At 43.1% G+C, this 19598-nt stretch overlaps 1 protein-coding gene across 1 annotated transcript in view; it reads right to left on the minus strand.

Annotated features, from left to right (window-relative positions):
- Window positions 1-12189, minus strand: part of fhit (fragile histidine triad diadenosine triphosphatase) — a 206459-nt gene extending 194270 nt beyond the window's left edge. Inside the window, exon 1 of the mRNA XM_080545617.1 lies at window positions 12114-12189. The gene's annotated coding sequence lies outside the window, so the exon portion shown is untranslated. The remainder of the gene's footprint in view (window positions 1-12113) is intronic.
- Between the last annotated feature and the right edge of the window lie 7409 nt (window positions 12190-19598).

Here is a 19598-nt window from a genome sequence, read left to right on the forward strand (position 1 = left end):
CCCTCTCCGCTCCTCCCTCTCGTCCTCCCTCTCGTCCCCCCTCTCCCCCCCTCCCCCCGTCTGTCTCTCGGCCTCTAAGAGACGTTCAAAGTTCAAGTGAGGAGAACAGACTGCTTTTATTTGTGTCTCCTTAAATCGATCGCGATTTTTTTATCGGTTTCTGACCTTAAACATCGTGCTAAACGGCCATGATAGATGTCCCATGATTTCCGATGACGAAGAGCGATGAGTGAAGAAGGCTGTTTCGGTACAAGCAAAACATGGCGTTGAGATTAAGCAACTGCCTTTGTGATGTTAGAATTATAAGGTTCGATCTCCATTTTTGTAAAAAAATCTGATCCATTAGGTGTTTATTAATGTGTGGTGCTATTTTTAAAATGTTGACATTTCTGAGTAAGTAATTAATAAAATACAAAGGTTCCATCTCACAAAACATAATGGAATGTAAAAACTTTGACGCTCAATATCTCTGAACTGCCCTAAACGGAGATAGAACCTTCTCATTATAAGCTCACGACATTTATTTTAACTGTCATTGGAATCCACGGCCTAGGCACCTATTTCCATCCATTTCTGTAAACGGCAGTTTAGAAGGAAAACACTGGCGACAACAACCAGCCTTCCGAGCGTCTAGTCTGTTACATCCACTGTGGTATGCAGACCTGTACACACATTCTAGTCCATTCCCTGAGTCATGTTACTAAATATACCTCTCATTACCATCAGACAACGCCTATGGATCTGAACTGGGCCGTCATTTTTCATCTGAAGGACAGACCCACTCTCTTTACACTTCATGTAATTACTCCATCCCCTGTAATTGCAGAGTTTGAATATTAGCGTGTGTGTGTGTGTGTGTGTGTGTGTGTGTTGGGGGGGGGGGGTGTTGGCTGAGAGTCACACACAGTCATTGGCAGACTGGCGGACAATGTGTGAGCAATGTCCAAACATACGTGACTAAGATACCAATTTACCTATCAAATTCTATAAACACATTTTTTGTTGAGACGTTCAACCTTACATACTTTGACACTCTTAAACAAAGAGGCGAGAGAGAACAACACAAATATAAATAATAAAACATTATTTTCCATCATTTCAAATGGTAAAGTACTGTATACAGTAATAATATGTATTGGCTGAAACACTGACACAGCATGTCGTGACGTTAGAATTATAAGGTTCTATCTCCATGTTTGTCAAAATTGAGTTTTTTACATAATCTGATCCATTAGGAGTTTATTAATGCCTGTGTGGTGTTATTTTTAAAATGTTGACATTTTTGAGTTAGTAATTAATAAAATACAACGGTTCCATCTCACAAAACATAATGGAATGTAAAAACTTTGACGCTCAATATCTCTGAACTGCCCTAAACGGAGATAGAACCTTATCATTCTAAACGGAGATAGAACCTTATCATTCTAAACGGAGATAGAACCTTATCATTCTAAACGGAGATAGAACCTTATCATTCTAAACGGAGATAGAACCTTATCATTCTAAACGGAGATAGAACCTAAGCTCACGTTGTGTCTGGCATCATCAGTTCCTCATCAAACATAGGACCTTTAATGAGTAGGCCACCTCACAAGGACTGCGTGTGTAAAGCACATCTTGCCTAGTCCACTCCCTCAAAGCCTCAAACCGTCCAAACAGAGACAGAGCAACATGTTTTTAACAAAACTGCTCTCGTGAAAGAAGAAGGATGAGTGACAGCTCGCGTCTGAAACTCAACAATAGCAGAAGAAGTGCTCTGCTGGAGGAGAGAGTCGCTGCTTTGAAGAAACATCAGTAACAATGGCCTCTCCCTCTGATGGGAAGTTACCGAGGAGCCACAATGCTGGTGAGCGCATCGCTTGTTGACTGGTTTATCTGCTGAAAGCTAAAAGCTTAATATTCATGCAAGCCAGTAGGGCTATTTGAACAGCATCCAGGCCGACAGCTACAACACAGCTCCTCTGCCAAACTGCCTTTCTCATCTTCATACCTTGAGGCCTCCGACGAGCTGCTATAGAGGACGGCGCTGACAGCCTTGACATTTGATGCTAGCACTCAACGAAGGAACCTGCTAGCACTCAAATGTTTTAGTCTCTCTCTTACAAACAACAGCAAATGGAGAGAGAGAGAGGAAGTGTAGGGCGCCACTCGTTCTCTGTATGTTTGTAGTGAGTGAAAACATTTCACATCTCTGCTGAATAGGTAAAGCGTTTTCGTCTGCCTTCAAGACAGACGTGTGAAAAACACTTAAATGTTGCGCAAGCCTCTTAGCGGTTTTTAACTGCGACACAAAGCCGACCGTGACTCACAAGAAATGTCTGAGTCACTCGTATGTTAAGTGCGTTCATTCACACATAGCAGGGGCTACATACGGCGCAGGGAGGTCTGTTAATACCCTCTTATGCTCAGTAGTACGTTAAGTGTGTGTGTGTGTGTGTGTGTGTGTGTGTGTGTCTGTGTGTGTGTGTGTGTCTGTGTCTGTGTCTGTGCCTGTGCCTGTGTCTGTGTGTCTGAGTCTGTGTCTGTGTGTGTCTGTGTCTGTGTGTGTCTGTGTCTGTGTCTGTCTCTGTCTCTGTCTCTGTCTCTGTGTCTCTGTGTCTCTCTCTCTGTCTCTGTCTCTGTCTGTGTGTCTGTGTCTGTGCCTGTGTCTCTGTGTCTGTCTGTGTGTGTGTGTGGCTGGGGTCCCCACGGGGGTCTGACCAGGTACTGCCCGTGCCGTCCGACAGAGGGCTGCCTGTCCGTGCCGATAGCAGGCAGATGGCGAGAGGGACGCACGCCCGCTCCCTGGCTCCCTCCCTCCCTCACGCTGTCCATCTGGCCAGCTCGACAGGCAGGTAGGGGCTGTGCTTGGCTCCCCCGCCACAAAGAGAGCACCCACATCAAAGCAGGAAACAATATGGCTGCTCATGAAAGGGAGCAGGCAGCAATTTCACTTAAGCCCATGGTCAAAAGAGGATACTTTCTCCCTCTGTTGACCGGCCAAAGAACCCGAGAGTGTCAGAGAGAGTCCAGCAACAGAAGGAGAGAGAGAGAGGGAGAGGGAGAGATGGTAGGGTGTTAAGAGGGAGGGAGGGAGGGAGGGAGGGAGGGAACGTATTGTGAAAGAGGTGTTGGACATAGAGAGAGAGAGAGAGAGAGAGAGAGAGACAGGTGTTGGACAGAGAGAGAGAGTGAGAGACAGGTGTTGGACAGAGAGAGAGAAAGAGATGAGAGAGAAAAGCTTTCGGTAGGAGAGCCATTTTTTTTTTTGCGTTTGCCGCAAATGTAGAGGACATACTCTGTGCGCTGTTTCGAGTTTTGCATCTTTACCCCTCTAATACAGCAGGCGGTAATGTATGCAAATGAGGCATCGCACGTGGATGTGAGAGTATGTATTCTCTTTGATGTAAAGAAACTGGTATGAAACCAACAGATAAGATAATGAGTTTGTCCCCTCAGGGACAACGTTGTTTGCATCATTGCATCACAGCGTGATGTCTGGTGATCAGAAACAGAAACCATCACAGGGGCTAAAAAAAGTTTATGGGAAAAATTCAGTTTATAAACCGTTTCAAATGGAAGTTTAATACCTCCCAGACATGGTGCTGGTACGCCTGCTCTCTCACAGGAGGGCACGGCTGATGGAGTTTCACTGCAGTGGCTTCTGGGAGTCACAGAGTCCCAGCTGAGTAGGGCACCGCAAGCAAACAGATTCCTCATTGTTTAAGACGCAGGCTCATGCAGAACGAGCCACGCAAGAGTGTGGGGAGGACCATGTTATGCCTTTAATATGCCTGTTAAAAATAGAAAACCCTGGAAGTAAACTTCACCCCAAAGACCTTGAATGTTTTGAAATGTTTCAGTTTACTCACACTCACATGCACATATCGTGTACGCACTAGTGCACATGTATTGTCAACTTTCTAAATGCTTCTCAAAATGGAACATCCCTTTAAATAATTAATATGGATCGCCAGGGGGAGAAAACACATTAAGATAATTCTACGTTTCGTTTCTAAAAACAGCTTCGGGGGTTCGGGGGGTCTTTTATTTTGAGTCTCACTGAAAGCAATAAACATTTTAGTGCCGTCATTAAAACAAAGCCAAAACCTATTTTGCATGGGAAGCAAAACAAAAGTGCCTTCAAAGTTTGAGGGAACCACTAAATGGACTGACTTATATAGCGCCTTATTCCAAAGCGCTTTACAACGGCCTCTCTTTCACCCATTCACGCACACATTCACACACCGATGGCGGCAAGCTACCATGCAAGACGCCGGCCCGCTCATTGGGAGCAATTTTGGGGTTCAGTGTCTTGCCCAAGGACACCTCGACATGTGGCCAGCCGGGGCTCGAACCGCCGATCTGCCAACCTTGCGATCATTAGACGGCGGCTCTACCTCCTGCGCCACAGCAGTCAAATATTGGCAGGGGGAACATTTTAAAAATGTCTCTACTTTGTGTTTGAACCTTTTAGTGTCAATTCTTGTGGAATTAATAGGTGCAAAATGCACGACGATTGTAGGGAATTATACAGGTATGCTGTGAATAATGCATCACAGTGGGGGAAATACGTATTTCACCCCCTGCTGATTTTGTGAGTTTACCCTCTTACAAAGAAATGAACAGTCTATAATTGTAATGGTAAGTTCATTTTAACAGTGAGAGACAGAATTTCTTTAACAAATCCCAGAAAATTGGGCTTGAGCCACAAAATCAGCAGGGGGTGAAATAAACTCCTCAAAAAAGGTTCGGAAATGTTATTTCGGCCGATTATTCCTCCCCTTTAATAATACCAATAGGTAGTGTATTTTATATTGTTGGAAAGCCTGATTAGTCACCTTTACAACGAGTAGATTACTTATTTCCCCCATGTATAACCAAGCATGATCTCAAAGTGACGCCGTCAATATTAAATATACATGCAGCATGTAAGGCTTACAGAACGCCATGTCGAGCTTCACCTCAAATCAAATGCCTCATAAAATACAACACAGTATTATATATATATATATATATATACACAGGCACGATCTTCACCCTGTGTTACCCTACCCACACTCCTTCAACATTCAACACATCAACCTTCCCAACAGCCCACCAGGTTTATACAGTAAACCATCAACAAACCTATATAGGTCTTTGGGGACAGAGCCTTCAGCGTGGCCGCACCTACCCTCTGGAACTCCCTCCCCATAGTGATCCACAACGCCCCCACCCTGGACTCCTTCAAATTAGCCCTGAAAACACATCTGTTCTCCAAGGCCTTTGGCCCCTAGTCAATGTTTAAGTTTTGCTTTGTTTGTTTTCTGTTTTGTCTGTCTGATCATTTCCCTTGTTGTTGTTTAATTGTAAAGCGTCCTTGGGTCTTTTGAAAGGCACTATAGAAATTAAAGTTATTATTATTATTATTATTATTATTATTATTATTATTATTATTATTATTTTGGTCTACTAATAGTCACCTTATTCACCAAAATCCTCCTATTCTTTTGCCATCGCGCTTTGCAGATTCCCTCTTTACACAATAAGCCTGCCACATACAGTGTTTTCCAAAAGCAACACAAAACAGCTGTGCTCCCCTCTCTCTCTGCAGACACACTTAGGCTCTCTCTCTAAGTGATCCGTCTGTACTCAGGGCTTTTTCCCAGAACTCGAACCTCCCTCCTTAATAGTGGTTACAGAGGAAACTAAGGGGGACATTAATGGGAAGGGAAAACATGTATATTTCCCAGATCTAGCCATCAGCTGAACCAATCACAACATCTAGTTGACTGGTAGTGACGGTCAGTGGGTCAACAGTACATCATGTGACGAGTGTCATTTAAGTTACCAGGGAAACAGTATCTTAGTTATTTTTTGCTGAGTAGGCTATTTATATGTGTTGTATTATTCATTCACTCATCTGCTATCAATCAATCAATCAATCAATCAAATGTATTTATATAGTGTGGGAGTGAGTAGGCATGGGTAACTCTAAACACTACCCAGAAAGCCCCTGGGTTGAACTCTGAACTCCTCGTCTTAAAGGAGCCGTACCTCCTCCATAGTGTCTAGGGAATGTCTTATGTACAGTGGGTCACTACACTAGCACATTTAAACATGACACTTGTCAACCAAAGTGTTTTACAGTAAAAGTACTCCTAAAGTGTAAATAAACAGAAAAATATATAACCAACAGAGGAACAGAACAACAAACAGAGCGTTTTGAGCTTAGATTTAAAGGACTGGATAGAGAGGGCAAATATAAATCTATAAAGCTATAAATCTCTTTCGTGAAATCTTCCAACTAGACAAAACCCCAGTTCCCTAAATGCAGTAGTGGGAAATAATTATTAAAGGTAATTCTTACTACAGCTTTCTTAGGTGACGGAAATGTATTTCTTAATGAATTTCTGCTGGAGATGGAGAAAGCTGTGAGGCCTGATTTAAGTGCTACTGCCGTTAATGCGTAAACCACACATTTGACTCCTAGCTCAAACGATTCTATAGTAATCCCTTTTTACTTCAAAGTGATTACTTTAATAACTACACTTTTTTAAGACATATACCGGATTTACATAATGACAAAAGGAGCGCTTTGAAATTTCTATATGTTTTTTTTCTTTTTTTCTTTTTAGGACAAATATGGATTGATAATAGACACCAAGAGATAAAAGCCCAGCCTTTTAGAGATCTATTTGACATAATGGCACAATAAGTGTTGAAATTACCTGCCATGAAGCTGTCAAGGTTTCTAAACTCCCAAGTCCTGGTGTAAAAGATAGAATCCAGCTCAATGTACTGCTCAAACTTTTCCATTAGGTTGGAAATAGAAAGGAAATTAGAATTCAAAAAGATAAAGCAACCCATTACTGGAACGACTCAAAATGAGCCATCGAGCATCCCCAAAGGATGTGCTTTACCCGCACGCTCGTCATGACACAAAGAGGCTCTCTCAGAATTGTTCAGAACTTTCAGGATATTATTTTCAAATTATGCACAGGTAACTAGACCTTAAAAGTGTAGAGTGTGGTAAAGCACCACCTTATATTTTCAATACAAAAAAGATGTGATTCGGAATCATAAATGTATGCTATTTGGATTTCCAACACTAACATGCCGCTTACAGCCGTTTCAACCTCCTCGAAAACACTTCTCCGGCTGTGTCTCAGGAGGTAGAGTCGCCGTCTAATGATCGCAAGGTTGGCAGATCGGCGGTTCGAGCCCCGGCTGGCCACATGTGGAAGTGTCCTTGGGCAAGACACTGAACCCCAAAATTGCTCCCAGTGAGCGGGCCGGCGCCGTGCATGGCAGCTTGCCGCCATTGGTGTGTGAATGTGTGTGTGAATGGGTGAATGAGAGGCCGTTGTAAAGCGCTTTGGAGCAGCTTTGGAGCAGCAAAAAAGGTGCTATATAAGTGCAGTCCATTTACCATTTACCATCCACTAGTGCAATATGTCCAGTCCTCTCATACCAGCTTTCACTAGGTACTTGAGTACATCCATGTCCCTGAGAGTCCATGGTGATCATCAGTCCCAGAGGTCGAGGAGTGGGTGTCCACTATGTCCTTGACATGGGGTTCAGATGACCTAATCAGTGACCTCATCAGCCCTCAAACACAAAACAACCTCAGAAGTACCAATGAATGGGGTGCTTGGTGGCGTAAGAGTCGACCATGGAACCGCAGGGTTCCCGGTTCGATTCTGGCCACAGCGGACATATCCTGCATGTCATCTCTCTCTTCTCTCTCTCTCACCCATCCTGTCTCTCTCTCACCATCTCTCTCTCTCACCCATCCTTCCTGTCAAATCTCTACTGTCTCTATCGCAATAAAAAGAAAAATATGAGTGGGAGTAACCCCCTCACTCTGGTGCGCAGATTTTTTTATTTGGACCCGGAAATTGCTAAACGTCACGCGTGACGTCAGACTTAACAACCGAATAGGAGGCGGGGCTAGAGGGGAAGTGCGTTGGGAGTTGCATTAGTCCACACCAGCCCTTCTGCCAGGCATGAGTCATTATCCAGACACAGCGGATGGACAATGATTCATATTCCAACAGGAGACTGGACCCAATCCCTGGCATTGCATGGTTACAGGAATACAGACGGGAGACAGTCAATTCTGGTCACCAACACAGGCACACACACACACACACACACACACACACACACACACGCACGCGCACGCACACACACTCACATGCACACTCACACGCACACGCACACACGTACATGCACCAGCAACCAATGATCAGTAAACATGTGACGTCAGGAAATATATGATAATAAATGAATTAGATTTAATCTCAGTATTTGACTAGCATGGCATTGCTAAATAACAGCTTTGAACACACACCTCATCTTTCTCAATGCAAGGTTCGACAGCTCTCGACAGGGGTGCTATAGAGTAATTAGAATAGCCTAAGTCAGGCAGTCTATGTAGGTCCCAAAGACAATCTGTGTTCATCTATGAGGTATATAGCATGATGGAAGATACACACAGGGGCAGCGTAGGAAACCATCTTAAACAAGCCCTGAGTTAATTAATCATGCCAAAAACATTAGGTGATGTCCGTATGTGTATGTGTGTGCGCGTGAGCACTTGCACACATGCATGTGTGTGTGTGTGTGTGCGTGTGATCTAGACTAGACATTTATTGATTTAAACAATGAAATGTTTGCCAGACAGAAATTGATGAAAGCATGATGCTAATTATGATTTTAAAAATGCACCAAATTAACAAGAACTATACCCAGTGAAACGTCCTGCATTAAACGTTTACAGAGCCCTCCAAATGTACCTGTGTCTCGTGCATAGTATCATAACTGATTAACCAAAACGCAGGTTAATTTCTGTGGATTATTTATGTGGCTTACGGTCGGTTTTTTTTCTTCCCAGCACAACAACAAATGAGTAGAATAATAAAGCGCAATAAGTGCTTCAGTCCCGAAGGCTACGGAATTGATTTTCTTCAAAAACTAGCTGCTGCTAGATGTGTTCAATCTCCAGCCAAGACAAATAAAACATTGAAGGAAGTTAAGACCAACTGCTGTCGTGGAACGGTGCCCAAACCCAACATCTGTTGAGCGTGTCCACCGTAGCGCTATCGCTAGGCCTGGTGTCCACCAGCGCTGGTTCAGGAAACTGCTCCCCGTGGACAGGTGGGGATTCAAGACCAGCTGTGAGGTAGTTAGCTAGCCTAGCCTAGCCTAGCACCGGCCACCAAGAAGAGCACACACTGCATAGCTGGACGGTAATGCACTATGAAGGTGATTTAACATGTGAGTACCCACCCTGTGACACCATTTACATAATCTCACCATTCTCTGTACCCTCCAAAGAAAAGGAAGGAAAACTTAAAAGGATTTATTTTCAGATCTGCAGTTGGACATCGGTTAGGATTCTTTTGCTTGTTATGTATTATCGTTTGTCATCTTGTGAACAAATGGACTGCACTTATATAGCGCCTTTATCCAAAGCGCTTTACAACGGCCTCTCGTTCACCCGTTCACACACACATTCACACACCAATGGCGGCAAGCTACCATGCAAGGCGCCGGCCCGCTCACTGGGAGCAATTTGGGGTTCAGTGTCTTGCCCAAGGACACTTCGACATGTGGCCAGCCGGGGCTGGAACCGCCGATCTACCAACCTTGCGATAATTAGACGGCGGCTCCTCTACCTCCTGCGCCACAGCCGCCCCCAACCATCGTCCATTGGGGCTGGCCTACTGTGGAGTCGCCATGGAGACCCCGCTCGATTACAACCTTTTACTACGACACAGGGCTTTGCAAACGGCAACGTCACTGGTGGACACCGTCACAAATGATAGTAATTCATACAAAGTGTAAAGTGCAAAATGGCACTAAACAAAGATCACCACAGTCTATCACAGCTGCTCGGGATGCTGTTCTCTGCCAGAGGGTATTTATATGCAGAGTAGAAAACTCTAACAAGTCAGTGAGAAGAGGAGGAAAACAGAGCTGTTTAACGTACGGTAACTATTGCTACGTAGAATCAGGGATGCACCTTCATGAATTTCTATTTTCCTCTTAATAACACCCAGAGTGATATTGTACTTACAGTTTTAACAGGCTCAACAAATGCAACGTTAAAGCAACACTCAATCTGGGGTTGGTAAATTCATTTTGGGACATTGAAATGAATGATATATATTCATGATTCTTCTAACTTATACAGGAGATGCCTCGTGAGCTTAGCTGAACTGTCTTACCGGATCAGAAGTCAACATATAAGCTTTACTCTGCTGTTTGTTAACAATTATTTACAAAACACTGAATTTGCATTTACATTGGCCTCAAAACACATCTGTTCTCCAAGGCCTTTGGCCCCTAGTCATTGTTTCAGTTTTTTGCTTTGTTGTTTTTCAGTTTTGTCTGTCCGTTTCATTCCCTTGTAAAGTGTCCTTGGGTTATTTACTTATTATTATTATTATTGTAGTGAGTGCATAAATGTGTCCGTATATCTGGTACCAGCAGGAATAGCTTCAAAACACGGTTAACACTTATCCTGAATGGCCAGTCAGGCATTCACAGCTCTATCTATGAATCTGAAAGTGGTAACATTTCTCCAGCCCCGTCCCTCAGCTGTTTACCAAACAAGTGTCAGAGAGACCCACTTTGTTACCGTTTGAATCCCAGATTGACCCTTTAACCTCTGTTTCTGTCCAAAATTAGAATAAACACGTACTCTATATATGTTTGTTAACTGAAGGGTTTGGCTTTGGGGGTGGTTTGTTTGTTACATTTGCCAAACCCCCTCCACCTGTTTACAAACCCAACATGTTTATGGCGCCAGACTATTCGGTTGTTAAGTCGTGACGTGTTTCCGGGTCCAACGTTGGCTGAGGCGCTCTCTTCGAAATGCCTCAGTAATAATAATAATTCATTATATTTATAGCGCTTTTCCGAAGCTCAAAGACGCTGACAAATATGGGAAAAACTGGAAAGTGCTGTGTCCCTTGTTGTATGAATAGATCCGAGTCTAAGAAACGATCATTCTACCGCTGTAGTACACTGGTACTCTGGTGCTTTAGTACACTGGTACTCTGGTGCTTTAGTACACTGGTACTCTGGTGCGGGGAATTTCTGGTTTGGACACCCACACACACCACAAGTGACGTCAGACTTAACAACCGAATAGACTGCTCCTTTGAGACAGCAGAGGAATGTCCCACTTTTCATAACTGAGAAAAAGTGTGATTCACTGAAGCAAAAAAGAAAAGAGAGTAGCTAATCAATAAACTGGCAGTAATGGTCTATTCATAACATCTCCCCTGGTGTGTAAGCATTGTGTAACACCACAGAAAAAGGCCTGGGAGCCACAGGGCAGCAGCAACCTCTAGGGTCCCGTTTGAATACTCCTAAAATACTCCTAAAATGCATCCTTTATTCATTCCTCCTTTGATGTTTTCACTGATCTAACATGCTTGGATCGGTCAAAGCAAAGCCTTTCACTGCCTTGCCTTCGCCCGTCAAGTCCTGTCAGATTAGTGATTTGTTCAAGGAAAGATGGATGTCTTTTAGGTGCAGTAAACAGGGCTTGGGTTCTGTCGCCCAGTGTCTTCAGCAGAAGCAGTCAGTGGTGTAGTCTACGTGATACGCAGGACTACGCCGTGTACCCACTAGGAAAGGCCAAGGATTTCCATATACCCACTTAAAAATGTGTGAGGATACGTAACAGCGTTTTGTGACAGATCTTTCATTTTCATTCATAAAATTCACGAAGCACTTGAATTTTGGACCATTGAGACTGACTATAGCGTCATTTACCATCAACGGGGGGGAGATGCGACATGAAATATGTCAAAATGCAGCACTATCATGCACAGATCAGCCTTATAACATAATGTTAGATATATATAACGTTAGACAGGGAGCGCAGATGTATTTTTATGGTGTTCCGAAATGAACGATATGAGGCTGGGAGGGAAAAATCACAATATACCCACTAGAAAACACTAGACTACACCACACTGGTAAGCAGTGTGTGTGTGGAAGGGATGAAACCAGTCGAGACACAAACACAAATTCTTGCAATCTGTAATCAACGTGCAAAGAAGACAAGAGGAGGTAAAAATCAATGCGCTGGGCCAATTTTATTGTCGGAGCGGTGCAATAAATACACTTACCTTCAACCTTGTTGGCTTCTCGCGGTCCCGGGGATGGGTAATTAGAGATGATAGAGAGAAGGGCAGAGAGACGGGGATGAAGCCTGGAGCACACGGAAGAGAGAAGCACAAGACGAGCAGTTGATTGAAGGCCGCGGCAGCCTTTCGGTTGGACAACAACATTATTCAATTATTCAGTTTCTGTCACACACGGTTGTTATTGAAAGGAACTTGTAATCAAACCTCTGGGTTGTGAAATAGGAAGTTACCGATTTTAATGTGAATTTTGAAAGAGAGAAGAATGGCTGTCGGCTTGTTACGGATGCAGTCACTTGTCTACGTATAATGAGCTTGGGAACAGTAGGCTACTTTGTTGGTATTTCAGGAGATATCTCGCAATCATCGTGGCTGTTTTTGAATTGAGATGTCACCAATGGAAATTATTATGTGACAATTACTGTTCGAAAACCAAAACAAAGTCTCTCTAAATCTCACAGGACATGGTACATGTGACAAACAAAACTAAGTTTAGATTTGCGATGTTGCGATGCGTCAGGGTGATGTCATAATCATTTATAAACAATACAAATTAGACTTGGTTCAACAGTGGGGCAGATTAAATATTTACCCTTACCTACCTTAATGTTTCTATAATTCATATTTCACATCACCATGTATTGATGTATAGAGGTTGTATGTGTCAGATCAAAGCCATAAGCACTTTGACTTGTTTTGATGTTTTTTTCCAACATTACGTGACGTTAGAATTATAAGGTTCTATCTCCATTTTTGTGAAAATTGCGTATTTTACATAATCTGATCCATTAGGTGTTTATTAATGCCTGTGTCGTCTTATCTTTAAAATGTTGACATTTTTTAGTTAGTAATTCATAAAATACAAAGGTTCCATCTCACAAAACATAATGGAATGTAAAAACTTTGACGCTCAATATCTCTGAACTGCCCTAAACGGAGATAGAACCTTATAATTCTAAATTATAATTCATGACTTGGAAAAGACATGTTTAAAGATAACATTGGAATAGCACGGTTTGCGTACCATAACAACAACCAAGCATAGTTAATAGCCAGACCAGAATAAGACTCAAATCCACCTCTAATATACTGCAGATGTCGAGGGGGGGGGGTGATGAAAAGAAAATAAAGATATAGAAAAAAAGCCTTGAGAGCAGCACAAACATGTCAAATCAAAGCAAATTAATCCACCAAATGAATCGGGAACTTGAGAAGCGCCGCGGCCTTCCCTGGGTGCTTGGACGCCGTCCATGTCTCTTAACGCCTTAATGTCTCTCAACTACCCGTGTACATTTTTAATGAAAGCGACGGCAGAACACACGCATGCACTTTGTTTCTCCCCTGTTGTAAAAAAGGACAAACCCTATCGGGGGAGAGTGTTGATTGAACGCGAGCCCAAATACCCTCAGTCCTCTCCTCAGTCTCTCCTCAGTCTCTCCTCTGCTTAAGAGGACATTGGAGTTGAAGCTGAAGCGAAATAGCCATTTATCATGACATCTCTGCAAGCCGCCCGGCGGGCAGGGGGGAGAGACGGGGAGCTGGCAACACCGTTGATGGACTGGCACAGGCCTGCTATTACCCAGGCACTGCCCCCCCCCCCCACCATCTCCCCCACAAGCTCCAAGTCAGCCTTCCCTTCTCCTCCCTCCCTTCCCTTCTCCTCCCTCCCTCCCTCTCCTCTCCTCTCCTCCTCCCTTCCCCTACAGAATCTCCCAGAGGTGACAAGGCGGCACGGGGCGACTGATAGTGATGGTAATTAAAAGAGTTGATTAGAGTGACGGAAAGAGGACACCCAGGGAGAGGCTGGGGAGAGAGAAAGAGAGAGAGAGAGGGAGAGAGAGGGGGAGAGAGAGAGAGAGAGAGAGAGGGAGGGAGAGAGAGAGAGAGGGGGATTGGAAGAGTTGAAATCAGATCAGATCACTCCTGGAGTTAACAGGAGGAGAGACTTTTTCTCCTCAGTCACTTCAATTGGGGCAGAATCTCAGGAGAGCTGCCATCACAGAAGACCCAGAAAACTGTAATTCGCAGTGAATAATGGTTTGCCCATTCTATTCAGTGCCTAGAAGGTAAGGCTGGAGGTACGAATTTACATGTTAATGTCGGAGTGTGAACCTATCACAGTTTTTGACTTCTATGTATATAGGTCTATGCTTAACTGTATTTCAATCATAGCCTCTTCCGGCAGTGTTGCCAACCCTAATCAATTACAAATCATTCACAGGCCGGAAAGTTCAAATGATCAGATGAGAATGCATGAAGATAACTCTCACAATGGTCATTTTGTTCAGTTATTTACCTAATGCAAAATATTATTGATGCTGATCCAGCTACACCCAAACAGTGGAAGCTGCCAGGGACACCAAATGAACGCCTAGGGGGCCTTTTCAACCTACAACCATGGCTGATTTGACTGAGATCTCACATAGGCTACAGTACTGTATCGTGACGTTAGAATTATAAGGTTCTATCTCCATTTTTGGTCAAAATTTAGTTTTTTTACCTAATCTGATCCATTAGGTGTTTATTCATTATTTTTAAAATGTTTACATTTTTGAGTTAGTAATTAATAAAATACAAAGGTTCCATCTCACAAAACAAAATGGAATGTAAAAACGTTGACGCTCAATATCTCTGAACTGCCCTAAACGGAGATAGAACCTTATCATTCTAAGATCACAGTATGTCTGAGGCCTCACAACACAAACCCCTGCCCTTTGAGTGTGCTCATTTGTTTAGTAGCTTGCATCTCATCTAGGGGAAACATAGCCAGAAGGAGTCGAAACTGAAACAACCTCAATTAAATAAAATCGCAACGCCAATGACCTTCAAAACCTCCCTCCGCATAACCCAAGCCAAAAAACAACCGCAAACGTTTTAGGCTAATTAAAGAGACAGCCTCGACAGATCTTAGTTCGCTGTGGATTTAGGCTGAGATGACATTATGTTGTTTCATGTCCAAATGCAAACTGACACATCCATTGCTTTTTTTTTGCTTTCCCCTTCTTTATTTATTTGTTACATTTATAGAACTGAGCTAATGTGAACTCCAAATGAAAAACATGGTGTTGATTTTCTTGCTTGTTGTAAATAAATGAGCTCGATCAGGAGAACTGCCAGTTGCTATCCCCTGGAATTATCTTAACCAATGACATTCAACGCTTTGTGCTCCGAGTCCTCCTGGCACAAAAAAGCAGGCATTTACATAATAATCTCTATGTATATATGCCCCCGCATACACAATATTAGCATGGCACACATTGTATCTACATCAGTTAATTGAAAGACAGACATACTTCATCTATCTAAGCCACAATAACCCCACGGTTATTAGTATTAGGCTAGTACTCCTGTCTAAGCGACAGCAAACACCACAACCAAATAAAGTTTAAAATCAATTTAACATGCCATGATGATAAGCCATATTGAGATTTGAGTGGTGCGTTTGAAGGGTTTGACAGATGAAAACAGAGGAGACAGCAGCACAGCTCTTGGGTTTGGGCCAGCAGCACTCAACCTACGGCAGCATGACGCGGGGGGTAGCGGATGACCTTAATCAAACCACCAATCAAATGAGTGATGTGACGTCATAGTCAGACAAACTTCCCTGGATGAAAGTCGTACAGAAGTACATGCTAGTATGGAGTGTTCCGGAACGAGAGACGATCTCCAAAGCAGAGTTGATGACTGCTTTGGATGGATAAGAGTGATATATAGTGATAGGTCGATGAATGAATGAATGAATGAATGAATGAATGAATGGACTTTATTGTCATTGCTACAGTACAGGTACCAAACAACGAAATTTAGGAGGGGTGGCTACCCTGGTGTTAGGAAAGGGGAAAAAAAACACTTTTAAAAAAATCACAAGAAGGGAAGGAGCTGGTTTACATAAATAAAGGCTATGTACACTGTCCACTGTGCTATACTGTACAGATAGACGACTAGGGTTGTCATATTGCACAATAGTATTATTTCACATTTATTTAAAGTGTCACAGTTTGCAGGCTTCAAATTTACATGTTTGTGCCTCAGCACTACACCTGATTTTTTCAGTCCAGCAGCTGCCATCAATCCGTCCAGACTGTCCAGGGCCCAGAACCTAGGTCTTTGCTGTGTTCAGGGCCTGGACGGCCCTGGGGTAGAAGCTGTGCTTCAGTCTGTTTGTCTTTGCGGCCAGGGTCCTGAACCGCCTTTTCGAGGGCAGCCTGGTAAAGTGAGTGTTTCAAAATCAAGGTACACCAGTTCACCTGCCTTACCATATATAGTGCATTCGGTAAGTATTCAGACCCCTTCACTTTTTCCACATTTTGTTGTGTTATAGACTCAATTTAAAATGGATTAAATTCAAATAATTTGCCATACATCCACACACAATACCCCAGAATGACAAAGCGAAACCACTTTTTTAAATTTTATTTCAGTAAATGTATTAAAATTGAAGTACATAAATACCTCATGTACATTCAGTATTCAAATTCAGGCTATACAACAACAAAATGTGGAAAAAGTAAAGGGGTCTGAACACTTTCCAAATGCACTGTAAATAGCATAATGATATAGCTATGATAGGGTTACCACAGAACGTGAACACAACCTATAAACAACAGTGCTTTTAAGAACCAGGACAATAGTCAATAGTGTAGTACACTGTATAGGCCGGGTTCCCAGACAGAGATTAAGTATGGTCTTGGATTTAATCACACTTTCAATGGAAAATAGCCAATTAAGATGTTTTTTTTTGTCTAGGATTACACTTAATCTGTGTCTGGGAAACCAGCCTTACATCTTTTAGGTCCTCTGTAGCCCCTCCTCTATCCCTCACCAAAGACGATGTCGACTCACTCCAATCCTAGCATCACAGCACAATATCGGGATCTTAGAATTATACGGTTCTATCTCCATTTTTGGTCAAACTTGAGTTTTTTTTTACATAATCTGATCCATTAGGTGTTTATTAATGCCTGTGTGGTGTTATTTTTAAAAATGTTGACATTTTTGAGTTAGTAATAATAAAATACAAACGTTCCATCTCACAAAACATAATGGAATGTAACAACTTTGACGCTCAATATCTCTGAACTGCCCTAAACGGAGATAGAACCGTATCATTCTAAACTCACAATATGTTGTTGACATTCCAATGTCAATGCTATCCCTACATACACACACCAGAGAGATGTTAGCCTATACATTCAGGAGGACATTCCTGCAACCAATCCCCGATGATTGACTCTTGCATTATAATCCAATTAATCTGATTAATAACAGAGTCTTTCTTTCTTTTGTTACCCCCTCATGACCAAATATAAGTAATGAGTTCATGTTGAGAAATGCAATTAGACAGGCTCTGTCGCATTTATGGCTGGTGGTTACACACTCCTGACGTGATATAAAGAAATGTGCCATTTACTGGGGCTAATATTTCCTATCATTGCTCACCATGCCATGCATATCCACCAGCTGCTGGAGACAATACGCAAATATGATAATAGATCAGCTCTCAGTCATAAATTCCCCCACGAACCGACTGGCTGAAAGAAGATGAGCCGGTGGTGGATAGAAGCATCACACAAAGATACCGAGAAACAACAACATAATTGTGGCAGAGAATCAGAGAGAGAGAGAGAGAGAGCCAAGGGCATTAAAAAGCATAACAGTTCCAAAACGGTCTGTCATGAATTTCATAATTCATAAACGAATGAATATTGGTATTCTATTCTGAGCCAGTGGTCTCTTAACTAAATGGACTGCACTTATATAGCGCCTTTATCCAAAGCGCTTTACAACGGCCTCTCGTTCACCCGTTCACACACACACATTCACACACCAATGGCGCAGCAAGCTACCATGCAAGGCGCCGGCCCCGCTCACTGGGAGCAATTTGGGGTTCAGTGTCTTGCCCAAGGACACTTCGACATGTGGCCAGCCGGGGCTCGAACCGCCGATCTGCCAACCTTGCGATCATTAGACGGAGGCTCTACCTCCTGAGACACAGCCGCCCCTAACTTAAGATGAGCTGCTGTACTGTTTCATTTGGAAACCCTAGGCTTGTCCTGGTGCACTGGATTGAATTGTGTTGACAGTTTACAGGTCTCTTACAGGTTTGACATGTCAGTCATTTCACTGAATGGTTTACGGTAATGAGGAGAAAAAAGCAGACCACACCCTAGTGGTGAGACAGGGGTACTGCAGCACCACTACATAGAGGGGGATAACAGTATTCTGTAAGCGTCAGTTGGTAATGGTCTGCAGTAACACAATAAGGTAGACTTTATCTACCTTCCTCCAGAGGACAGAAGCAACACGTTTCCTGTCGGAAAAAAGAAGCAACACATTTCCCCAGAGGATGAAAGGGGATTGAGAGGTGAAATTAAAACAAGAGTAGGGTCCAACACATTCACTTTGTTTGAAGGGTGTGCTTAGCCATGAAACAAAGAACAGCTCTATATTGCGGGGCTAAAACACATCTTCAGAATTCAGTTCGGTTGTTCCTGGTTTAAAGGACTGGGCAGTAATTCATTAGCCTAGGCTAGACGTCTAACACAAAGCAAGAGAGTGCAGCTCTGTCTCAACCTCACCTGTCGTACAAATATGACTCACACAACTATTTAGGAAAAGAGATCCCCGCCCCCTCTCTCTCTCTCTCTCTCTTTCTCTTTCTATCCCTCTGACCTCCCTCTCTCTCCCCCCCTCCTTCTTTCCCTCTCCCCCTCCCTCTCTCCCTCTGACCCTCTTCAAATCAGATATTCCCGAATTATTATCTCAGTCAGATTGCTGTTGTTGTTGTTGTTGTTGTTGCCCCAATCAGATAACAGTAACGTTTGTGTTGTGTGTTACTCCACCATCGTACTGAAATGGATTAAGAAGTGAGAGAGACTGAGGGAGACGCCAACTGGGTTTAATGTGATTTGGGAAGCGAGGCCCTTTTGTCTCCAATCGGATTAAACAGGAAGAAATACAGAGAGGGAATGAATGACTGTCATCCACTGGGCACCATGGACCCGGGCTGGAGCTCTGCTCCCTTTGTTGGGGCTGCCGTTGACATTGACGTACACTAAGCCCCCCGCGCTGCGACGTGAGCTAAAACAAACGCTAACAGGATAGGCTCCGCTGAAGGGCATCCAAATAAGCATGTTAGATGGTGGTGGCTATGGAGCCCGTTATTTGTTTATTTGCCTTTTGAATAATCAAAAGGTCATGAATGACTTGACTTATCCTCATTGTTGTTGTTGTTGTTTTTTCTCTCTGCGTAGAGGATAGACACCCAAACACGAGCCGACACATGACTATGTTAATTAACGTTAGAACAGTTTGCACTGACACAGACTGTTTCAAAGGAAACTGGGGAACAGCGTGAAACTGTGTACTTGTTGTTTCAGAATCTAGAATCTGTCTCAGGGTGTGTTCTCACTAGAACATTTGCTTCACTTAGTTTAGGATAAAATTCGCTTTGCTCTGCGTCGAGCTGTG

The sequence above is a fragment of the Nansenia antarctica genome (assembly GCF_963989245.1).
Source record: "Nansenia antarctica genome assembly, chromosome: 15".
NCBI classification, from domain to species: Eukaryota; Metazoa; Chordata; class Actinopteri; order Argentiniformes; family Microstomatidae; genus Nansenia; species Nansenia antarctica.